This window comes from Protopterus annectens, chromosome 11.part0, assembly GCF_019279795.1.
Source record: "Protopterus annectens isolate FY-2018-M chromosome 11.part0, PAN1.0, whole genome shotgun sequence".
NCBI classification, from domain to species: Eukaryota; Metazoa; Chordata; order Ceratodontiformes; family Protopteridae; genus Protopterus; species Protopterus annectens.
This window is the reverse complement of record NC_056745.1, coordinates 1,056,796,902-1,056,811,195: the sequence shown is the minus strand read 5'-3', so window position 1 is coordinate 1,056,811,195 and position 14,294 is coordinate 1,056,796,902.

The following is a 14,294-nucleotide window of genomic DNA, read 5'->3' as shown; positions in this document are numbered from 1 at the left end:
ACTTCACCTCTTGTATAGCTCATCAATTTTATGATTATCCATTCTACCACAATATTGCTACTTGTTTTTGAACATTGAAAACGTTAATATGTTTATTTATAATCTGGGTTTTGATGGTCAACCTGTTTTTCTGGATATAATGGAATAGTTGCACTGTAGTAAACTGAACCACTCCAATTAATAAAACTAGTGAGCTAAACAAACCGTACATGTCCACCAATATTTTTCCTCAGTTATACAGAAAGCTGCAACAATCCAACACTGGAAGCTTGAGGTAGTCATATTGCAATCATGTGTCATTCAAATGTCATTATCCTTGCGATGTACATGAAAATGATACAAGTGTATGTGCTGTTTACTTAATAATGCACCATGTTTCAGCCCCAGAGCCATAATGACATCATGCTATGCTGTTTACTTAATAATGCGCCATGTTTCAGCCCCAGAGCCGTAATGACATCAGGCTATGCTGTTTGGTTAATAATGCGCCATGTTTCAGCCCCAGAGCCGTAATGACATCATGCTATGCTGTTTACTTAATAATGCGCCATGTTTTAGCCCCAGAGCCGTAATGACATCATGCTATGCTGTTTACTTAATTATGCACCATGTTTCAGCCCCAGAGCCGTAATGACATCATGCTCTTGCTCTTATCTGTTTTCCTTTGGAGAAAATGGGTTGCTATCACAGTGTAGACTTCCCAGTTTTGTTTATTTTTTTAAACTCTAATTTCATGTACACTGGTCTGGATGGAGTATAACATATGAGATGTACATAACATGAGATGTTCCCTCAACCTAGACTTCCACACAGCAAGCAGCCCAAAGAAATGTTGCATTCTGCATCCTCATACTGCCATGCTGGAAATCTTTGTTTACCTGGAAATAAACCCTGTCATCAGCTAGGGAATGCTTCTGCTATGTTTGAGTATTCCTATTCCTTCCTTGTCCTTCCCACTCAAAAAGGAGAACCTATAGTCACATGATATTCCCATCCCAAGATAGCCATCTGTCATATGCAGTACTTGTTAAATCCTGGTCACTAACCTCATTGATAAGCAGGCAATCTTTCTGAGAACAAGCAATCTGAATATTTTATTAACATAATGTTTATTTACTATTTTGTTGACGCTTTGATTAAAATAAACACAACTTTAACAATATGATCATAATGTCATGCTATCTGCCAATGCCTTGTTCTTTTATTAGTGTACTTAGTTGTAAGTTATGTAAAAGTAACCTTTTGCTTCATCAATACAAACGTAATGCTCACATTTGTTTTGATTCAGTCCCACCTACTTGTGAAGGAAACCTTGAATACAGTGACTGCGGGTCAGCATTTCAGCCAACATGCAAGCTTCAATCATCTTTCCAAAACAGCCAATGCACTCCAGCTTGTAATTGTCCAGAAGGTAGGCATTTATTTCAGCACACTAATTGATATGCATTTGAAATCTTAAATGAATGTGTTTGTTTATGTGTGTATGTTTGTGTGCATGCTATATGACTTTGTCTCTGTATGTATAACTCTGTATCAAAACTACCTACATCTTTATATACCTTTCCACTAACTCCATCATTTAGTATGTTTACACACACACACACACACACACACACACACACACACACACACACACACACACACACACACACATCTATCTATATACCTGTCTATATCTATATATGTGTGTTTGTAGATATTTAGGTACAGTTCATTTTGTTGAATTTACCTTATATCAATGACTTCTGTGTCAGAATTGGTTGAGTGGTTGGATTACTGAGGGTAGCTATTGCCAAATTGTTGAATATCATATGTAAGGTGAGTGGGATAGGTACTAATGCTGAATGTTTTGTTTGTAATGAAACTTATAGCATTTAAGTTGAGTGTATTTACGTGTGAGTGTTTATCGGCTATAGTTAGAGTAAGGCTATGGAAAGGGATAGATGTATTTAAAGTGTGTGTGTCTATGTGTGTGTGTGTGTGTGTGTGTGTGTGTGTGTGTGTGTGTGTGTGTGTGTGTGTGTGTGTGTGTGTGTATTACTGTACATCTGTGTCTACCCTGTGTAACAGTACCATTAGGAGAAAAGTTTTTTTGTACCCTACTGTATTGCATTGGGTTTGGGGTGGGGTGTGGTAGGTGTAGGGGTAGATTTAGGATTAGCATATATGAGTGAATAGGTGCAGGCCAGTGAAGCAGCTCCCACACAACTTCCAATCCATATTAGGAGCTGGTGAAAAGATCAGTGTTTACTGTTTCAATATCATACTGTTGCCAAGAAGAGTTTTTCTCCTAAAGACACACTCCTACATGCACCTGTACCATTCCAAGGAAAGGTATGAAATGAACTATGCTGGCATATTGTACACACCTTTGCGTGTGACTCAACTATAGGCCTGTCTGCTTGTGGATAACACCTCCAAGCCTTATGTCCTCTAAAAGTGATAATTGCAGTGATGCAACTGCATATATATCCACCCATCCTTTCTGCCTGTGATGTTAAACATTTGTGCCACGTTTCATGCTTGGGTTACCTGGGCCATAGTCAGAGCTTTATCCCTGTCCACCACCACAACAGACTATTGTCTCAGTATGAATGACTGGAAATGTAATAAACCTTTTTGTCAAAAAAAAAAAAAAACAACAAGCCCTTCCAGCTACTTTCAGCGTACTGTTTTTTGCCTTTAACGAAGAGTCAGGAGTGTCTGTTCAGGTTTTGCATTTATTACAGCTACAAGGTACTGCTGTACTGATCAGTTGCAGCTAAGTTTGTAAAAAGAGCAGTCACTTGCATTCAGTATTAGACTAAATGAATATATGTGATTCTTGTATTTAGGGGAAGTGCATAGAATGTGATTCAGTGGTTCTCAGGATCACAAAATACCTCATTACTGTTATTTTAATAAATGTCTGTTGTCAACATGTCCCATAAATGAATTTTATTTTATTAAATGTATATCATCCATGTGTTCCACAGATTAGTTCAACATGGCAATAATGTGAGGGACTGAGATATAGTTTCACTGCAAAGTAGTTGTAGAGAGGAGTTTAAATTATTGTGATAGAATCAGCAAGTTATGACAGTGTCTTATAACGAAAAAAAAAAGACATAGTACAAGTGACAGAAGTATACAGATATATATTTGTAAAAATGAAAAATGTGCTGTACTTCTTGTAGGTCTGGTTCTAAATGATGCTGCACCGCACGGCACCTGCATTCCAAAGGATCAATGCCCATGTGAATATGATGGAGAAATATTTCAACCAGGATCTAACAGAACATCATTATCATTATGTCAATCATGGTAAAATGATTTCCTTTATTTCAAAATAATAAGATTATAGTGTGGCTTGTAAACTTGTCAGACATTTACGGCACACTCAGACTGACCATCCTACCAGATGGCTGTTACATCTCTCCACTGTTACTGCCGAAGGCACCTTCATTATCTGTCTTTACTTTACCTCTTCCTTCCTTCATGCTATTTAGTGCTCTGCCTGCAAGCTAATTAGTGTTCAGTCATTTACTAAACTGAACACAATGACTAAACAGATAGGTAGAACCTGTACTTCAACACAGTATACTAACATCATCATAATAATCAAAGTCGTTGGAAATCATCTCAGCTTGTGGAGTAGTGGGAAGAGGCTTAGGCCACTGTGTCTGAATTGCGACATCATATCATGGAACTGATGGTGACCAAAACATAACTCTCAAGTGTTTAGGATTTAGCAATAAAAGAAATGTGTGCTCTGTAGTTTGTATACCTGTCAGCGGAAATATTTTTCCTTCTTTTCATTTGGGAAGAGGTCACTAAAAATGCACTTGACATTTGATCTCTCATTGTCACCTCATATGTGACAGTATTTGAAAATAGTGAATGGCTAAATAAAGCTCTTTCATTTTTAAATCAACTTCTTTTGTTATTGATTTAGTTATGTACTCCACTCTGGTGATGGGGGTGACCAGTGCTGGTGCTTTCCTCTTGCTCACATCACTGATTCGTTGTTTGGGAGAGCTTACAGTTCCAGTTGTAGGAGCAATGACGATTCCTGAAAACAACCTCAACAGTGCGGTTGGGGATTTTAAATTATCACAATAAATTTTACTAGTACTGTGTCACTGCTTAGGAAGGGAAAGACAGAACATTTTCTATACTCTGCCAGATCATGGTACAACTTACGACTAAAATGTTAATATTTTGAAAAGTTATTTTGCTCCTTCTATAAACAATGTGGTTGAGAAGTGTAAATTCAGGAGATAACTAAGAGCCCATACTAAAGGAAATTTATCTTTGTTGCACCATTCAGACAGTTGTGCATATATTCATGGAAAGACTGGTGACCGAATCACTAGACATAATGCATTTATGTATCTCTTTTAAGCAACAGGAGGAAAACTACAATCATAAGTGAACCAAGAAAATGTTATGCAAGTTTTGCTATAAAAAATACTCTAATTTGTGCTTGATTTTTGTACATTTTACCTGCAACCTCATAAACACCACATAAGTGACAATAGCAGAAGACACAGTATATATGTTTTATGGGAAGAGAGACATAGCTCATTAATGGGTCCAGAGAAATGCAATAGGCAGTCTTGTATTTTTTGTATGTATATTTTGTTGTTTTGCAAACTATATGTGATATAGCTGAATCAGTATGTGATAGTCCCTTTCAAACTGCATTTATTATGATGATTTCTATTAACTAAATATTCTGAATTTTAATAATCTTAAAAATTAATTCAAATGTTTTGGGACAAAAAAGTACATATTTTTAATTCTTTGCTAATGAAAAAGTCTAAACTTTACAGGTGAATGAGATTTCAGTCATCTTACAGTTGTCCATGTGTCTAATATATATTTTCAGTTTACCGCTTTGCAACTGAGAATGCGAGTTTGCAATTTGCTAAATGAGAGAGTGTGTGTGTGTGTGTGTGTGTGTGTGTGTGTGTGTGTGTGTGTGTGTGTGTGTGTGTGTGTTACTGGGATATTTTAAAAAGGGAGGAGTTGGTTGTGAAAAATGTGAAATTAAAATTCTCTTACAAAAAAGGAAGAAGTATTAGAGATATGCTGGCACATGGGGTCATTAAGAGATCCTTGGTATCAAGCACCCAGAATTTGTTATTGAAGGGAACTTTTCCTTGTGGCAATTGTATAGCTTGTCAATTTGTTGTTAGAACTTTTTCTAACATTGATAACAGAGTTTTCAAGAACAGGGTTATTTCACTTGTAATAGTGAGGGAATAAAATATGGGCTTAAGTGCCCTTGTGATAAATATTATATAGGTGAAAGTAAGAGAAGCTTTGCCAGAAGACTTAAAAATAGGTACTTTTTCTCCAAAAACATTTTAATTAATTTTTAAGATTATTAACATTCAGAATATTTAGTTGTTAATAGAAATCATCATAATAAATGCAGTTGGAAAGGTACTATCACATACTGATTCAGCTATATCACATATAGTATAGAACATGTTAGAGATATAAGGAAAAACAGGTTACTTAACCATGTGGCAGAACATTTTTTTAATTGTCATAATGGGGACCCTACTGGGCTACAGGCAACAGTATTAGAACAATATAGGAATAATTATTTAACCTCTGAGGGGGTAAAGTATAATTTGAGAACAAAAGAATCTATTTTTATTTTAAAATATAATACATTGTGCCTTAGAGGCTTGAACAAAGAGTATAATTGGAAATGTTTTTTATGATGTGTTTTTAAATGCTTTATTGTTTAATTGAATAAGGATGTATGTAGGAGTGTCTTTGCTATATAAAAGGAGTGCAGTTGGAATGTAGTCTAAAAAGGCTGTGGAAGCCAAGGCGCTAGAGATTCTGACCTGTTTTTTAATGTGTGGAGCTATTCTGAAGTTTTTATTAAAAGAGTGGAATTTTTGTGACTAAATTGGATTCATTGGCCTTATTTCAGTGTGGTTTGAGGCTGTTTTTTTCCAGCGTGTGACTGCAGAAGACATATTTTTTTTGGCATATTTTGTTGTTTTGCAAAACTATATGTGATATAGCTGAATCAGTATGTGATAGTACCTTTCCAACTGCATTTATTATGATGATTTCTATTAACAACTAAATATTCTGAATGTTAATAATCTTAAAAATTAATTAAAATGTTTTTGGAGAAAAAGTACCTATTTTTAATTCTTTGCTAATGAAAAGTCTAAACTTTACAGGTGAATGGGATTTCAGTCATCTTACAGTTGTGGATGTGTCTAATATATATTTTCAGTTTACTGCTTTGCCACTGAGAATGCCAGTTTGCAATTTGCTAAATGAGAGTGTGTGTGTGTGTGTGTGTGTGTGTGTGTGTGTGTGTGTGTGTGTGTGTGTGTGTGTGTGTGTATATATATGTGTGTGTGTGTGTGTGTGTGTGTGTGTGTGTGTGTGTGTGTGTGTGTGTGTGTGTGTATATATATATATGTGTGTGTGTGTTTAAGCAGAGATGAACCTGCTGATAGAAGAAGAGGTTCCGTTTAGTCAGGATGAATTCTGCAAATATTCACTGATGAATACCTCCCTTATAGCCCTGCAACTTCCTATTACACTCTGCCTTACATATGTCAATCAAATGCATAACCACATCACTCTCTACATATAAAATAGTTCTTTATGTTCATCTTTAACTGAAGAGAGTATCACTCGTCCACTTTCTAAATGTCATATTTAAGTGTTATGCTGTACCGCAGATGCTCTTTCTGTACACTATTTCACTAAGATGACTTTGTAAATTATGTGTGCATTGTAACAATGACTTTAGCATCTGCCATATTTGCTGCTTTGAATAATCACCCTAGTATTTTACTGATCTTTGCAACTTTTCACTGACGTTGTATTGTTTGATTTAGATGATTCTGATTACCACGTCCCTTGATTATTTATTTACTTTCCTTCACAGAGAAATGCTTCCAAGTATAGATTTTTTTCATATGTTAAAATAAGTTAGGAAGGTATGTGTAAACATAGCACCAAATAAGACAGAATATTTCATTGAAGAATGACTATTGTTATGTGCAGCTATATTTTTAGAGTCTCTGTCAAAAAATGGAAAGATTACTTTGTGTTATTTACTCTTCTTCAAAGACATACAATTAATTTAAAATTAATTTGTAAATGAAAATATTTTCTGTTTCAGTGGTTTTTGCTATTCATTTTGGAAGCTGCATTTTAGTGTTTTTATGTTCTACTTGTTGACTGAATATTCTCTGAGCAGAGCTCTTTATGTGGAAGATTTGGGAAGAAGAGCATGGGATATATACCATTTAATGTGCAATCAGCAATTCACAGACATTTTCAAAAACATTCAAACCAGCATGTAAAGGGGGGTTGAAAGTACTCGGATTTTTCAATTCGAAATGAGGTAGTGTAATAGAATTATTGAATAACACATCTAAGTTCAATTTCCTCACATAGCATTTAAGGTCAATAATAGTTTTGGTGAGGTCAAAATTTGAACTAGGTACAAAGGTATTACCCCGTGACAAAATTTCAATAAGCTCAGGTGATAATAAAACCTTAGAATAGTTATAAATAGTAAAGTCTTTGCAATCCAGAGTTCATGTGAGGAATTACATAATGAGAATCATAATCATTAAGGCCAGTTAGTTGTTCCGGGTTCTGCTCCTTGTTTGGTAAGTCCGTTGGGGTTGTCCTAAAAAATTACTGTTCGATTGGTTATTATTATGATTATTGGTAGGACAGTTCATGGAATTACTTTTCCTACTTCTATCATTACTCGATTGTTTTGGGTCTAGTGTCCGATCCCCTATCACTTCTTTTAGAGCTTTATGAACTAGAATGGCAAATTAAACTTAATGCATTCCATAGCCCTGGGTTGAATGACAACTGTAATATTTCAGTTGTGTTAAAAATGAGAAGTTACACTAAATAAATAGTGAATTAACATATTTATGTATATTCATATACTTTTTATCATATTGTCTCATCATGTTAAATTTATTAGCATTTTTAATATTTAATATTTTGTACATATGTGACTTATCTATGTGATTATTCATAATTGTTTGCTTTTATTGATTTTATAAGACTTGATGGATTTTGTAACCAAGGTATACAGAGAGATGTGGAGCGCCAGGGAGGATATGACGTTATTTGACAGCCTCCTCCCTTATTTTAAATGTAACATTTGGCGCGAACCTCTGTTATACACATTATTGATTGTCTCTGAAGAAGCTACACGTCTATTTTCGTAGCGAAAACGCTTTTATTTTTTAGTAATAAAGTTGCGTTTAGACTTCACTCATCAAGAACTGTTGGATTTATTTTCATTGAACTGCGGTGTTCCTGTGAGCTACTACCTCCTGGTATTCGTTTTCTCTATTTTATGCAGTAATCACAACTGTACTTGTTTGTGCTGATTAGTTTGAGCACTTTAAGACACTTGAAATGATTACCTGTAGATATGAAATACATGGCTTCAGTTGAACCAGAGCACACTTGTGCCGACTCTGCTCTACCTGGTACTTGGTATGTTAGCATCTCTTTCATTAGACTGTCAGGTTCACCTTTTAAACAAGCTAACTCTGTACTGATTGTGCTGTCTGACTACATATTCTTGTTTAATATGTATCTCTTCCTACTTCTCTGCACTTACTCCCCTTGATATTTTCATTTCATTTAGAACTATTATTTTTCATCTGACAGTATTAAGTACTGGACACAACTTAAGCCTTCTCTGAAAGTAAAGTAGTTATGAATGTTCTTTATAACCATTGAATTTTGCTGCGACTTGTCTTTCATTCTTACTTATTTTAGTATTAACATTTAAAAATATTGTCAAGATATCTGCAAAATTCTTTTAGTTTTTCTTCTCTCATTAGCAACTATTTTTAATCTTACAAACATGTTGATCTTCATGCACTTTTTTACGTTTCTCTGCTAAATATGGGGTCTATATTATATCCTCGAACGCTTAAAAAAGCGAACGCTGATTGATCAAAATTATTTTCGCGAAACTGAAAAATATCGAAGCAGCAGAAACTCAAATTTATTCCTAGGAAAAGAATTTGGTTGTCCGTTTCTGTTGCTTTGGTATTTTCAGTGTTATGGTGGAAAGTTACCAGTTGGATTCAGGTAAGTGTGCGATGGTGTGGATGTGAATGTTAGGGTGATTTAGGTGAGTTAGGGTTAGGGCTCGGGTTAGGTGTGTGTGCGATTGAGTGGACATGAGGGTTAGGGCGGATTTAAGTGAGTTAGGGTTAGGGAGCGGGTGAAGTGAGTGTGCGATAGTGACGGACCTTAGGGTTAGGGTTTGGGTTAAGGTAAGTAGGGAGTTAGTGGTGTGTGCATAGTTTAGTGTAGGGTTAGGTATCAGATTTTAGGTGTATGTGTGTGGATTTCTGTTTGTTTGGTGTGCATGTGTTTTGGATCAGCGATTTTTTTCCCTGGGAAAAAAATCGCTGATCTGACAGTTCAAGATTGTAAGCTTTCACTTAAATTAGGTCGATCAATCAGCGTTCGCTTTTTTAAGCTTTCAATGATATAATATAGACCCTAAATATGCTCTCTAGAACACATCTGTTTAGTTCATTGTGGGATCTATATTTCACTTTCAGATCAAAATTCTGTAGATTACATGACCGTCTCAGTGATTTCTAAGGGTTTATGGTCTGCTTCCATCAGAACTTTTTTACCATCCATATATTTATTGAATTTTTCAGCTCCATAAACTGTTTTTGAAATCTACTTTTCATTGTGAGTATACTTCTTTTGTGTATCTAATCATGTTATTTTTCAATGAATAATATTTACTGAATTTTAAAATATATAAACAAGAAAAAATGGAAATGTGAACATACAGCTGTATACAAATCATAGTTCACTTTTTATATTTACAAACTCCAGTGACAGTATAGTCACTGATATATATAAAGCATAGTCTTGCATTATATATTTACAGTGACATTTTTGTAAAATAATGTTAATTAAAGTAAAAAATCTATTTTCCCTACCTGTTCTGGATGTTTCTTATTCCATTTCACTTCAACATATTCAGCATTTCCTGTAGCAGTTTTTATGTTTCAATATTCATACTTATGTAGTTATTGCTAGAGCTCAATAGATCACAGCAGAATTCTGTTGTTATTATTGCTAGTGCTTCTGTTTCATTATCTGGCTTTTATTGTCCTCGGTATACTTGCAAATTGTAACTTAATTGAAATTAGTTTATCTGACGTATGCTATTGCTTGTGGTACTTTAGTGCAAATGCATAGTCTTCACAGGAAACTATCACTTTCTGTGTGAAAAATTGGTGGTGTACTGTCTTTGATTGTTTCCACCAATATCTGGCCCTCACGAATTCCCAAGATATATAAATGTCGGCCCCAGACTGTTTACAGCTCCTGCAGATAGAATCTGCTTGTCAGCATTCTCTATGGAGTTTTGCTGTTGTTGGGTATCACCTATGGATTAACCTCGTATATTGGTTCTAGCTAGTACTCCATTTTTCTTAATTTCTTTGCCTTTTCTCAAACATTTTGCCTGTCTTGTTTAGACAACTTAATACATTCCTGTTTTTTTCTGTCTGCCTTGAATCTCTTTCTTCTGTGGTATTCCTAACTTTTCCCATAAGTCTAAATAAATTGTGTTACTTTTTCCCTTTCTGTTTGTTGCCCGTTTTCCCATGGTCCAAATGGAGAACATAACTTAAAGGTTCTCTCAACTTGTAAGAGTATACAATATGTTCTTTATAGTTTCATAGTTTTATAGTTTGAGATTACTGTGTAAGGGCCTATTAGGTCAATTACAATGCAGACTCTGTGTTTAATGAAATGAACAGACTGACTGTTCCATCCATGTATCTAAGGAATTTTTGAAAACCATTAGTTTACCATTTTGTCTTTTGTGTAGGGATAACTTGTTCCATAAGAAGACCATAGAGTATGAAATAAATTTGGATTTTACTATGGTTCTGAACTTTATTTTGAATGTGTGCCTTCTGCCCCAGAGAAAAATATACATTGTAGTAGATCAATATTCATTAATACTCAAAATTTCTCAAAATGATAAGCCCCAAAGGCATTGTGGCAGAACATTTGTTTGCCCTGAAGCTGCCTACATCTTATTATATAAAGACCAATAATCCTACGTCTTTGCAATATTTTCATCATTGTAAGGAAAATTATTAAAAGTTGGAATTCTCATTTCTTGTGAAGTAAAGTGCAGAAGGAATCACCACTGGAAAGCACGCCTCTGTTGTAATCCAAAAGGTCTTTTATTTAAATACAGGTGAAATAAGCGCTTTTGCGTAGAGAAACTACGCTTCTTCAGATATCATTTACACAAAAGAAATCCATATTATATACAAACTTTTGGCGCTCAAATTAAAATCAATCATCCAATTAAACAAGATACCTTAATTCGCATTTAAAGTGCTCAGTTCAACTTTAAATATAACGAATAAATAAATGGAAAAATAAATGAAAAAACTACTATAAAAAACTACTATAAAAATAATAATAAAAATAATACTATAAAAAATGAATTTTTTATTAGTTTATAATCTATCATGTGTGCAGTTTTAAACATTTTTATATAACAGTCTGTTTTAAGAGTTTAATTTCAACATTTTGTCAGCATTTTAAAATTCGACAAGGTTTTAAATATAAGCACATTCATGGTATGATTAAATATATTAACAATGTTTCAATAGTCTAGACAAATAGTTCTATATATATATAGTTAAAATTCTGTTCGTGAATCTTATGTAACCAAACTATCAAAAACGCTTTGATTGAAATGTACTATTCTAGACAACAAAAGTGTATTTTACAAAAGATTTTATACTTGTATTGTCTAGAAGTATGCAAAATTTATACAACATACACTCTATTGAACAAAGCATGAAATCAATAATACCATCTTAAAAATATATATTTTTCTATTGTGTACTGTGTGATGCATGTAATAGATATAAACTAAATTGTATACTATAATCTTCTATTATTTATTTATGACCTTCTGTTATTTAATACAGGTTTCAAAAATTAATTAAATTAATACCTGTATAAAACATATTCTTATAATCAATATCATAAAACTCATTAGAAGAAATCTAGGTCATTAGTACCATCTTCAATATATAAAAAAATATATATATAAAAAATATATAAAAAATACCATCTTCAATGTATAAAAATAATTTCTAAAGAATTATTTCTAAAAAATTATACTTTAAAAGTCATGAATGAATTTTTCTATGCACAATGTATATTATATAATGTATGTAATGAATAAAAATTCTCATTTCTTATGATGTACTCCCTCTGTTTTCTAGCTAGGATAAGCATATCATAAACAATATATCTATATATCTACTTGTCCTGGTCCCCTTCAACAAATACACAACACCAAATGACATTTGACGACCTTTATTAAACTTCCATGAACATAACTTTATTGTGCAATATTTAAATTTATTGATCACTGCATGAACATCCATATAACCATTTATTCGAGCAGCAAAATCTCGCTCACCCTAACCAAATAAGCAGTGTCTTCACCTCCACTCACTTACTTTTACTTATCAAGCAGCATGCTACTGCTCACTTTCATTCTCCAACTCATTGAATTAAACATACAACACCAGAGGGGGGAACAGAAGAGGGACAAGCATGCCCCCTTCTCTGCCTGAACACCAAACCTATAAAATAACCACACAATCTTCAATGTTCTCAAAAGAGGGAGGGAGAGCAGGTAGCAAGTTCATGCCAAAATCTAATTGCTTACCCAGTTACTCTAACACAAAACCAGTTAAGCCCCTCCTTGCACTTACTTCAGTTCCTCCAAACCCTCCTACTTTTCCAATTTAACATTTTCATCCCCATCATACTAACTTTCTTCCACTACCATCTTAACTCCCATTACTATTCCTATCTGACCCTCCCCTGAAGAGGTCCCTGGCAAATTTGTTTGGTCCAGACCTCCTATATATATCTATCTATTGGGTAATAGACAGATATACACTAAATACTTGTTGTATTCAGTCACTGCTGTAATGTATGCAACTCATACATTAACTAGAGTAATGTTATCTCGGAGAAGTGAAATTCTTGAGAAAGAGTCCCATAACTTATAACTGTCGTTAATCCAAAAGCGTCCACACCAAAAACAAACCAAAAACTACACAAGTGCCATGAGATCTGCTGAGCTCTTACAAATACTTTAATTCCACATAAAAGTTTGAAACAAAAACTTTAAAACCAAGTCTTAAATTCGAGACAATACTTTAAAGAAAATCAAGGTTCAAATGCTTTCGTCCCTCTAAATCAGGGATTTCTTCAGAAACAATTCAAACAACCACCATTCTTACTTTTAATTATCGTCCCAATTAGTCATGCGATCCCACAGAAACAGAGCCCCATTTAGACTTTGTTTTGGTTAAACAAAAATTAATCTTTTCCAATATCACCCTCCCATTAGTTAACATAATCATTCTTTCCCCTATATAGTAACTATAAAATTTTATAAAAGCCCATCATAATCAGTTATTTGTATACAAATATCTTACAAAGGGATATAAATAAATCTAAAAATAAAAATACATGATTATATGCAAATTGTGAAAAAAGATAAAACTAGATACTCAAGCAGTTTTTCTACTATAGGCACTTAGAAAGGCAGAATAACAGTCTAAACAAATTTTTCTATTTATTCCTTTTTTACATATTTGGCACCTCTCCAGGGCCTTTAACTTTAAAACACTCATTAATGAGCAGTGTTTATTTAAACCAGGCCAGCTACCGGCATTCAAGGATAATTGCCACTTTTTTTACGGAGAGTCATAATATAAAGTGAATACTACTACAGAAAAATTGGTCGATCATTAAGGAGAAAGAAACTTGTAGGAATATACTGGAGGAAAGGCCAAATATAGTTTACCATAAGGCAAGGGACAACCTTAAAGCAGGTTTTGGAAAAACCTGAACAATTACACCAAACCATTAATGGGATGAATAAATGTGGGCAGTGTGCATACTGCAATTATATTCAGGTGGCACAACAGGTGCAAATAAGAGGAAGGAAACTTAAAATGAGGGATAGGTATGACTGTTTCAGTAAGGGGGGGGGTATATGTGGCTATTTGCCAAAAATGCCCAGTGTTTTATGTTGGGAAAACTGAGTGCCCTCTGAAAGAAAGAATATACGTGCACTTATATTACATCCGGAAAGAGAAAACGACAAATGCTTTATATAAACACACACAAAGTTACCCAGTCCACACATTTAAATTTATAGTACTGGAGAACATTAACCA